Source organism: Polistes dominula, unplaced genomic scaffold, assembly GCF_049000335.1.
Source record: "Polistes dominula isolate Pdom_NZ unplaced genomic scaffold, Pdom_raw_medaka contig_80, whole genome shotgun sequence".
Classification (NCBI taxonomy): domain Eukaryota; kingdom Metazoa; phylum Arthropoda; class Insecta; order Hymenoptera; family Vespidae; genus Polistes; species Polistes dominula.
In genome coordinates, this window is record NW_028301111.1 from 1518092 (window position 1) to 1528796 (window position 10705).

Below are 10705 nucleotides of genomic sequence, written 5' to 3' on the forward strand. Positions count from 1 at the left end.
GAGTTTAATTTTCCTGTAATATAAGTAGAGTGTATAAAAGTATTAAAATAATTGTTAATTAATCGATAGAAGTGTTGATTATTGTTTAAAAGTACGGAATATATTTTCGGAGTACCTTCCTCTTCGAAATTCACTTATAGACTGACCCATTGTTCACTAAAACAAAACTTTGATTAGAAAGTTGTTTATGATTTGTCTTATGTTGATTATTTCTGCAACGGTAATTAAAATTCTAATAAAGAAAATTCAATATTATAACGTTCCGATTTTACAATTCTTTTCATTCTAAAGTTATAAATTTATTGTTCATGCGCAGTGATAACTTCGAGTGTTAAATAAAGCTGTAATATAAGAAGGGTGCATTAGAATATTAGAATAATTGTTAATTAATTTATAGAAGTATCGATTCTTGTTTAAAAGTACGGAATATATTTTCGGAGTACCTTCCTCTTCGAAATTCACTCTTAGACTGACCCATTGTTCTCTAAAACAAAACTTTGATTAGAAAGTTGTTTATGATTTTTCTTATGTTGATTATTTCTGCAACGGTAATTAAAATTTATATAAAGAAAATTCAATAATATATCGTTCAAATTTTATTATTTTATTCATTCTAATGTAAATTATTTATTGTGAATGTTCAGTGATGACTTTGAGTGTTAAATAAAGCTGTAATATAAGAAGGGTGTATTAGAATATTAAAATAATTGTTAATTAATTGATAGAAGTATCGATTATTGTTTAAAAGTACGAGATAAATTATTGGAGTACCTTCCTCTTCGAAATTCACTTATAGACTGAGCCGTTGTTCTCTAAAACAAAACATTAATTAGAAAGTTGTTTATATGACTTCATATATGTTGATCATGTGTGCAACGGTAATTATAATTATAATAATGAAAATTCGATATTATAACGATTAGATTTTAACATTCTTTTTATTCTTATGTATATAATTTATTGTTCATGCACAGTGATGATTTCCGGGACAAAAATTACTTGTAATATAAGTAAAGTGTATTAGTAAATTTTGAAATTGGCGCGTCGATAATTAATCGATAATGCAGATCATTCCCGCGAACTTTTTATTTATCGATATAATTTACGGTGGCATGCCTGAGTGATATCTTAATTGCTTTATGCATATTTATTTTTTAAAGTGTCTACATTTTTTTTTTATTCATTATTTTTAGAGTATTTACTATTGACGAGTACATTTAATAAATAAATAGAATTGATAGGTAATTTATTTAATAAATAAATTATATCATATTTAGTTTAACTAATGTGATTGTAGAATAAAGACGAGTTACGTACGTGTGCGGGTTAAGCTTGTGTGAGTGTTGAATTTTTTGATTGGTCATTTCAAATTCGAAATAATGAATTAGCTAATTAGCCAATGAAACGACAGCGATCTTTCGCCAACGTACCGCGAAAAAGAAGTGGCCATTTTGAATTTGTCGTCTATAGTAGTTGCAGCAGATTTGATCGTCCCGTTATTATCAGGTAATTAAAAGATATTTTCTAACGTTTACACCTTCAAATTATATATCAAACGATAACTAAAAGCAAGATTTTTATACGTGAGTGTTTTCAAAACTGAAAAATAAAAATTTTGAAAGATATCCGTGAAAATATAATCGTCGACATTTTTTGGTTTCCCGCCATATCTCACTAAGACCAATTTATAATATTTCTTCTAATTTTTATCTGTTTTTCATGGCATCGATACTTTTTATCATCTCTAATGATGCTCCAATTAATTATTTTTCATAATTATGTCTTCAAAAATCGTATATCGTATTAAATTTGATTTCTGTCACATACACGTACATATAGGCATATATATATATATATATATATATATATATAAGTAACTCGTACACGTATACTCACATATTTGATTTTCTTTATATTGTACTAATGTGATTTTATTTTTTACTTTTTTTAGTTTTCCGAGCGTTGGGAGAATCCAATATGAATACATATACCCAATCTAAGAATCGTGTTTCCTTTTATATCGGAGTAATGACTAAACTAACGAGGTAAGTCTATCTCTTTATTTTAAAGTAAAAAGAAGTGTAATAGAAAAAATGTGAGATAGAAAGAGAAAACGAGAAAGAAAGAAAAAGAATGCAAACATTCAATTTCCAGGTAGTCAAATGTGTTTATATATTTCTAGGAAATTCTCGAGTTGAAAATACAAAATAAACAGATAAAAACAAAAGAGAAACAGTCGAGCGCCGAGCATTGAGCATCGAAAACCCGAGTACCCCCGAACACCGAGTACCCGAGTACCGAGCACCGAACGTTCGACACTATCAAGGATAAATAGTAACGTCATATCTCTTTCCCCTTCCGTCCTTCGACACGTAAAGACAGGCAACAGTAACTAGGCATTAAATTATTTAATAATTTTATTTCTAACCTTACTTTTTGATTTTAATAGTTTAAAAAGTGTTTCATTGCATATAATGGTATAAATACTGGTTTATTTTTTATGTTAATCTTTATTGAGTTTGCTGTTACAATTACTGTTTCATTTAGACAACTTTAAAGATTTTTAATTAATATTTATACTAACATTACATACTTGATATGTAATATTGCAAGCAAATAGTTGCATACTTTGATCAATTTCACAAATATTTAATAACTTTAACTTTTAATTATGTCAATTCTCATAGATTATTAAATTATTTCTTTCTATTTATCATTGAATATTTTATCAAAAATAATCGATGATTTTAATGTGTGCACTGCCTTCAGAAATGATTTATAGGAAATATTGTAATATAATCTTTAGTATGTTTCAGCTTTTTAGACTTTTTATTTAATTTTATTTTATACATCGTCATCCTAAGGGTAGGATACCCATCCTGCAGTCATCAATGAAGACTAAAAGTAAGTATATTTTACTATCAAACATTTCTATGATAATTTCAATAGGTTTTTATTACGACAATGACATTAATTGTTTTTTTTCTTTTTCTGTTTCAGAACATTGCAATCGTGCGTGTAGGCAATGAAATACTCGTGTGTTGCATCGTGTTAAAATAAAATATAAAAAAGTCGACAAGAGTAGATTCAGTGTTGATCGTCGCATGTTAAAGTTTCATTTGCTCGGTTAAGAAACTCGCAAGTTTCTTTTATTCGGTTTAAACATGTGCTCATCGTCATCCTAAGGGTAGGAGACCCATCCTGCATTCATCCTGCATCCATGAAAGTGAGTATATTTTTCTATTAAACATTTTCTTAATAATTATAGTAATTTTTATATAACAACAATTTATATAATGTTGTTTTTATTTGTGTTTCAGATCATCGTTGGAATAGTATTCACATTTTATTAATTAAATTCATTTAGAAATTCGTTTAACACTAGATTTGTTCACTATTTTTTTAAAATTTACAAACATTGTTTAAATGAAAAAGTGGGTAGAGGAGAGGAATTAAATTTATGTATATTTCATTGAAGCATTAAAAATTAACATATATTTAAAAAAAAAAAATAATATTTCTATTTTATATATAAATGTAGCAAAAAAGTTTGAAATGAATCTAGTGTTAATTGAATTAACTGCATGTAATGCAGTTTTATAGTCATTTGTGCATTGTCATCGTCATCCTAAGGGTAGGAGACCCATCGTGCATTCATCGTGCATTCATTAAAGTAAGTATATTTTTGTATTAAATAATATCTCAAAAATTTTAATGCTTTTCTGTAATAGTAATGATATTAATAGTATTGTTTTTTATTTCTGTTTCAGATTGCAATCGTGCGCGAAGCAATTGCATTACTACGGGTCTGTGTCTTGGACTGAATGGCTCATGTGAAGTGACCGGGAGTGAAATTTTTGTTCTTGCATTTGACTGCGAGCAATGCAGTCTTTGAATTAGTGCAGTTTAGAATCAGTGATCGGGCGAGTAATAAGTTAAAATCAAACGCGAATTAGAGTCAGTGTTGTTCGTCGTACAATAAAATTTCGGATTCGCGATAAGAAACTCATCTATAGTTTCTTATTTTCGTTTATACCGCGTTATTAGATTCACGCGAGGTGTGCATTACCGTGATGCCAATGAGCTTCGTCCCATTGGAATGCATTGTAAGTATTCATTTTTATTTACATTTTATTCGATTTTATTTTATATGATTTTGGATAATATTCCAGATAACTTATCGTTTTGTTTTATTTTATTTTACAGATATAACCATGGATTCTCTTCCTTTCAAAGATGTTGGATGTATTCTTCGATGGATCCTCTTCAAAAGAAAATCGAGGAACTCTACGATCATCAGACTGCAATACTTGCTACGAAGTAGGAGTGTTTTGGAGCCACCGCAGAACTTCTAATGCCAACTGTTCATATAGCACACATATGACATTTTATTATAATAAAATGTTACATATATGTTATATAACATTGGTAATGAGTGAGTCAAAAATTTAAAGTCCCTCTGGTACTCATTCATGCCGAGGATGAAAGGTCCAAATCGGCACGAGCTACTGGTTGTAATTATTTCAATAAATTATTGACGAGCACATGAGTAATTCTTTTTTAGGAATAACTCATGAAAATTGTATAGTCTGTTGTATATTTTATTAGTTCAGGATAGGTCTTCTTGTTTCATCGGTTAAATTCATATAATTAACAGTGCAATTAATTAATGCACTTTCTTTTTTATTAAGTGTTTTGTTCGTTGTTAGTTGTGGTAGCGTTTAATAAATGTCTTACATGCATTGCTTCGTGTTTAGTTTATTTAATTGCGATTAATTTTGATATATCGATACTTTGATATTTTAAATAAATGAGCAAGAAGACAAACTTATTCGCGACGGACAGACTTTGGCAGTTAAGTGGCGGCTCAAAGCCCAGTTCTCTCATTAGAACAGCCATTTAATGAAAAAGTCGTCCGAGGTTTGCAAAAAATATCCATCATTATTGTAGAGTCTTTTAATACATCCTTACCTCGAAACTATAATTGTTTCATATGGGGTAACTTTTTTTTTTCATTCGCTTGTTTAAGTCATTATTCACCAAATGACTTGTAGAGTCCTTAGCCCGTTTAGATGAATTTTTATTAAAATCTTTTGATATATTTATATATGTGTTAATCATATTTTTTAGATCAGGATTTTCAGCTTCTAATATACTAATCCCCCGTTTCTCCCCCCCATACTTTCTGCGTTCTCATCTATGCGTGTGCCCAGGTGTTACACGTATGGGTGAGAAACAGTTAGCGTGGGTTTAGTTTTAGTTTTTTCCCCTATTGGCGGCTGTTATTGTGCTAGTGATTGCACGATGTACTTTACACCTGTGTGTGCGTATTAGGTAGTGTGTATTGTACATCGTTTCGCGATATTTTTTATTCATTTAATACATCATTAAATACTTAAAGCATTACTTCTACATATCTATCTTCATTCTTATATTTATATTAAATATTTCTCATTTTTTTGATAATCGTTTGTATAGTAGAGTTACTGCATTTATTTGTGGAAACTTTGATATACTTGTATATTACTAGTATGCACATATACTAGTGTATACTTGTATTTTTGCTTTAGTTTTTTATGCAATAATCATTAGCCTTGGCAGTCGATTACAGCAACACGTACGTATACCCATTAGCATATAAGTTTATAAAACGTGGTTGAACTAGGGTGTCGGAGGTGCCCCGGGGCATGCTCTCTAGTTTAGGCTTTTGCACCCTGGTGGTATGTGTGAGAACCGTGGAGTGAGTGGGTGGGTATGTATGATTTTTCTTAAAATGGGTAAAAATATGGATAATAGGCAGGCAGGTAGCATACTTCTCTGAATGAATGTGAAAACTTTAATTTTAAGTAGGTAGGATCCAGGAAAGGCATTAGACTTCTTGCTTCCACTCCGGAGTGGAAATTCCGCCTCCTGGTTTATACAGAATTGTTACAAAATTGTATCATCTCATTCTATATTATGCTTGATTTGTTAATTTATTTTGTGACTATTCTGTGATTTTTAGTATGTATCATGATTCAAAGGTATTTGCAACCATTTGAAAGATTCATTTCTATTTCGATTTTATCTCGAACGAGATAGAATCGAATCAAATTCGCAAATTCTTTGATGCATTTGATACTTAGTTTTAAGTATTTCAGGATTAGCACTACGCACTATCGCGATTTCGTCTTACAGCCAGAAATATTTTATATAATTAAATATAACGAATTAATCAAATGAAGGTATTGCAAGAAAATGCATTACACTTACTGCACTACTTATTTCAATTTGATTTTATTACTCGACGTTAAAAGTGCGAAGTGTTATTAGGTCATCGAGGGAAATTATTATCTGCTTGGACATTCGATTAAATATTCTCGTGTATGGTCAATGAACTTTAAGTTCATTGATGGTTCACGAGTTAGAAAAGTAAACGATAAATGTAAATGAATAATCTTTTAATAATTGAGAATTAGAATGCCATATTCTGATAGTACACTTTTTGAATGATGGATATATTTCATCAGAGACTTTAATTTTGCTTACACGTACAAAAATGTCCAATTGCAGAAAGGTATGAAGAAAAGAAGAGGCTAATTGCCGAAGAGGCCCCCACTTAATTGTGGCTGAAGAGGGCAACTACAGGCTACTGAGTTATTTTCAAAGGTTCAACAGCAAGTTCGAACCTTTAGAGAATAGCTCCTTAGTCATATTTTATATTTTATTGTATTATAACATTGCTCGTCAATAATTTTTTTATAGTTATTCCAAGTATAGATGATTAATATATTTTTCTTTTTGTTACAGGTGATCTTCGTTGGATTTAACAACAAATCTTTTGGATTCTCCTCCTGCTTTTTATAAAATAAATATAAATGCATTTCTGAAGGCACACACATGTTTATATACTAAAAATTATATGAAACTATTTAAAATTTTATTATATAATATAACTGTATCAAATATTATCAAAGAATACTTTATTGTTTGATAGTATTTTACCATCACAAGTTAAATTCGTACTATTTTCTACTGGTGGTAACTAATATAAGTGAATTTGCTAAAGATAAAAGTGCACTTGTAAGTTTTTATATACTTCTGTATTCCTTGATAATATATGCAACTATATTTTTGATAAAATATTATATAAATGATAAATGTATATATTTAAAACAAACATTTCTTTTTTACAGCATTTTATGTTACGTTGGTAATGAAGGAAATCATCAAATCTTGTTTTACCGATTACAGGATATAATATATTCTCTGTTTTGTATATAACACCCTGTAGTGACACACGTAGGTAATATTTCATTTGAAATCCATATTATTAATTATTCATTCGTTTGAATTTCTTATTAGCGAATTACGTGAATGCGAAAGATAGAAAGATTGATCTAAAAAGTTAGAAGATTTATATTAATAATAATTTTTGTTGAATTTACGTGTTTCTTCGTAACTCTGAATTTTTCTTAATGAGATTAACACAATTTTTTTTGGGGGGAGGGAACAAATTAAATATTCAAAAGAAAGAAATGAAGAGAGACAGAGAGAGAGAGAGAGAGTAAGAGAGATTAAATAAACTAAATACGAAGCAATGCATTTATTACATGCTTTATTGGTACGAAATCGAGTAAATTAATACTCGATTTCACCACTACTAAAACACGAATCAAACACGTAACCAAAAATAAAAGTGCATTTAATTAATTTGCACTGTTAATTAAAATGAATTTAACCGATAAGACAAGAAGACCTATCCTAAACTATAAAACATACATACAATGAAATATACAGTTTCATGAGCCATTCCAAAAAAGGAATAATCCTTTTTAGGAATAAACTCATGTGCTCGTCAATAATTTTTTTGGTAAAAATTACAACCAGTAGCTCGTGCCGATTGGGACCTTTCATCCTCGGCATGATTGAGCACCGGAAGGACTTAAAATTTTTGACTCACTCATTACCAATGTTATATAACATAGATGTGACATTTTATTAGAATAAAATGTCATATGTATGATATATGAACAATTGGCATTAGAAGTTCTGCGGTGGCTCCAAAACACTCCTACTTCGTAGAAAATGGTCCCAGCTGCATCCCTCGTCCATCAGGTCCATCGGAGAATTCCTTGATGCTCTTTTCCTTGCACACACTCACTCACTCGCGTGACTCTAATAACGTGGTAAACGAATATAAGAAACTATAGATGAGTTTCTTATCGCGCAACCGAAATTTTTCTGATACGGCGAACAACACTGACTCTACACACGCGTATGATTTAAATTTAATTTTACGAGCGCCAGGTCACTGACTCTACTTCGCGATTAAAATTGTACTTTTTAATTAATCGAATTAACCTACCCTTAAGATGACGATGACCAGTAGACGGTTACGAAAATAAAAAACTATAATAAAGTTTTTTATTAGAAACGCGAACGCGAACGCGATCACGACCGAAACGTGTTTAAACCGACCGCACTACACGTCCAAAAATCGACTGAAATAATGTACATGATTAAAGTTACTACAAAATAAATCGAGTATTATTATGTAAAATATAATATGAAAGGAATATTTAAGGGAAAGTAATAAGAGGAATGTGAATATGATATTAATTAGGAAAATGAAAGAAACTAATTATTATTATAATATTAATGATAAGCGGTCTTTGGCTAGATTTTACTTGCCATGGAATGTAAAACATATAAAAATATGTTAAACATTACATGGAAAGTAAAATACCATTGCCCAGGTCTAACCACGAGGAGGTAACCGCTTCTGAAGACCTAAGAGGGATGTGCATCCTAAAGATGCTCACATCCGAATATAATTCAAAGGAATGAATCTAACTCTTAGGCCTCACCATAAGAGTACCATTCAAAAAATCGTTAAAATTATTATCGAAAATACCAGAGAAAAATTTCAATATTAAAAAATACAAAATGAAAGACAAGGAGTGTAATCTGAAAAGAAATTCAATAAAATCATCGATGATACTTAAAACTAACACACCCTAGAATAACTTCAACTTATAGAAATACAATCTATATACATTTATATACATAATTTTCAATCTCCATAAAATAAAGTATAATAATTAAAAAGAGTATACAATTATAAGTTGTACCATGGAATCTATAAATAAAGAAAATACATTAAAAATAATTATCAAACACCATCGATGCTAAAAGGAGAATTATATAAAGATACACATTTTCATTTTATTTATACAAATAATTATTTTATACTATCCTACATTACCAAGTCCACTTCTTGTTCCTTTATGGTCCTCCTTTGGTCCACCTGTGGAACTTCGATATATATCGATAATCGAACTTCGATATATATCGATTATCGAACTTCGATATATATCGATTATCGAACTTCGATATATATCGATAATCGAACTTCGATATATATCGATAATCGAACTTCGATATATATCGATTACCGAACTTCGATATATATCGATTATCGAACTTCGATATATATCAATAATCGAACTTCGATATATATCGATAATCGAACTTCGATATATATCGATAATCGAACTTCGATATATATCGATTATCAAACTTCGATATATATCGATAATCGAACTTCGATATATATCGATAATCGAACTTCGATATATATCGATTGTCGAACTTCGATATATATCGATAATCGAACTTCGATATATATCGATAATCGAACTTCGATATATATCGATAATCGAACTTCGATATATATCGATAATCGAACTTCGATATATATCGATTATCGAGCTTCGATATATATCGATTATCGAACTTCGATATATATCGATAATCGAACTTCGATATATATCGATTATCGAACTTCGATATATATCGATTATCGAACTTCGATATATATCGATAATCGAACTTCGATATATATCGATAATCGAACTTCGATATATATCGATAGTCGTACTTCGATATATATCAATTATCGAACTTCGATATATATCGATTATCGAACTTCGATATATATCGATAATCGAACTTCGATATATATCGATAATCGAACTTCGATATATATCGATAGTCGTACTTCGATATATATCGATTATCGAACTTCGATATATATCGATTATCGAACTTCGATATATATCGATTATCGAACTTCGATATATATCGATTATCGAACTTCGATATATATCGATAATCGAACTTCGATATATATCGATAATCGAACTTCGATATATATCGATTATCGAACTTCGATATATATCGATAATCGAACTTCGATATATATCGATAATCGAACTTCGATATATATCGATAATCGAACTTCGATATATATCGATTATCGAGCTTCGATATATATCGATAATCGAACTTCGATATATATCGATTATCGAACTTCGATATATATCGATAATCGAACTTCGATATATATCGATTATCGAACTTCGATATATATCGATTATCGAACTTCGATATATATCGATAATCGAACTTCGATATATATCGATTATCGAACTTCGATATATATCGATTATCGAACTTCGATATATATCGATAATCGAACTTCGATATATATCGATTATCGAACTTCGATATATATCGATTATCGAACTTCGATATATATCGATAATCGAACTTCGATATATATCGATTATCGAACTTCGATATATATCGATAATCGAACTTCGATATATATCGATTATCGAATTTCGATATATATCGATTATCGAACTTCGATATATATCGA